Source organism: Gekko japonicus, unplaced genomic scaffold, assembly GCF_001447785.1.
Source record: "Gekko japonicus isolate JY-2015 unplaced genomic scaffold, Gekko_japonicus_V1.1 scaffold1911, whole genome shotgun sequence".
Classification (NCBI taxonomy): domain Eukaryota; kingdom Metazoa; phylum Chordata; class Lepidosauria; order Squamata; family Gekkonidae; genus Gekko; species Gekko japonicus.
Genome location: NW_015170945.1, coordinates 110396 through 111802, shown reverse-complemented (window position 1 = coordinate 111802; position 1407 = coordinate 110396). Strand labels below are relative to the sequence as shown.

The following is a 1407-nucleotide window of genomic DNA, read 5'->3' as shown; positions in this document are numbered from 1 at the left end:
CCCCCTCCCACCCCCCGCAACTGAGGAGGTGCCTCCACCTCCCCTCAGGCATTGAGGTGCTTGGCAAAGACCTTCCCGCTTGGTCGCCCAGGCACTGGGGCTTCCTCCTCCTCCTGGCTCCAGTTGGCTTTTTCACTGGCTGCCAACTACATGTGTCAGAACAGCATTGTTTTGTTTTGACTGCAGTTTGCTTTGAACGTTATTTAAAAGAGCAGGCAAGACAGACCTGCTCTTCGTTCTAGGCCAGGTCAGCCGCTCAGATCTGTGTCCCCAGGACCTCAAGTTCCCGAGGCGGCATCCACACCCTTGCCAGGCCGGCCTCCGCCCCCCTCCCCCCCACCCCTCTGCCCTCCTTCCCCCTGTCAGGCTGCAGACTGCAGGAACCCACGGTGCTCTGCGATGCCATAAAAGCAGCACATGCTGGAACAGGGCTATGCATTTGTTTCCACGTAGCCTCATCAGAGTCCTGCTCCAGGCAGCTTGCGAACAGGTAAGCGCAATAATGCATGAACACAGGCCCAGGGCCATAAACAGCACATGACAAGCCACAAAAATGCACCTCAGACCTGAAACCGACCCTTTAAAAAAGCTGGGAAGACAAAATCCCCGATCAAAAGCCCGGGCAAAGGAAGCTCCTGTTTTGGCCCCAGGGTGCGGAGACGAGCCAAACGGGACGGCTGCACCCCCCACCAAGGGGAAAGAAGGCAAAGGGGAATGCCGGGAGCACGGCGGGCTTGTCAGTTTATAACCCTTTTACTCTCCCCTGGCAGTTCAAAGAGAGTGGCGCTGGCACCGGGCGAGCCTCCAGAGGGAGTGGCAAAGCGAAGGTGCCGCCACAGAGAACGTCCTGCCGGCAGTCACCACCCGCCTCCCTGCTGAAGGCGGAGGCACGAAGGGCAGGGCTCCCGAGGCGGGTCTGAACCGATGGGCTGGACTGTGTGGCGGGAGAGAGAGAGAGAGAGAGAGACTCAGCTTTTCTGCCTTCCTCTCTCCACCGCGACAAGCCCTGCTCCCCCCCCCCCTGTCCCCCGCCCCCCCCCCCCCCCGGTTATCAACACCTGTGTTTCGTAGTAGTAAGAGACCCCGAGCTAGAAATCAAGGGTCCCGGCTTCAGATCTCACTTCTCCCCCAATCTCATCATATTCTATTTGTTCTTCCACGTGCATGTAAAGAAACGAGGTCTGATTTGCCAAACTTCACGCTAGAGTGAATGCTGCTGGATGTTAAGGTGCCATTTCATCCCTGGTCTGGTTCGCTGCCTTTGGTATCATACAACAAAATGAACTCTCAACCCCGCTGCACCGGGCTGCTCAGGGCTCCCAGGCAGCCGCTCCAAACACACCCCCGGCAGGAGGGAGGGCCCAGAGCATCCTGTGCCCTCCTCTGCCAGGCTGGGCTGTTACCTGG

The 1407-nt window shown here is 58.7% G+C and overlaps 1 protein-coding gene across 1 annotated transcript in view; it reads right to left on the bottom strand.

Annotated features, from left to right (window-relative positions):
• The window catches only part of CLUH (clustered mitochondria (cluA/CLU1) homolog), a 65567-nt gene that overhangs the window by 50360 nt on the left and 13800 nt on the right, over positions 1-1407 (bottom strand). The gene's annotated exons all lie outside the window — the stretch shown is intronic.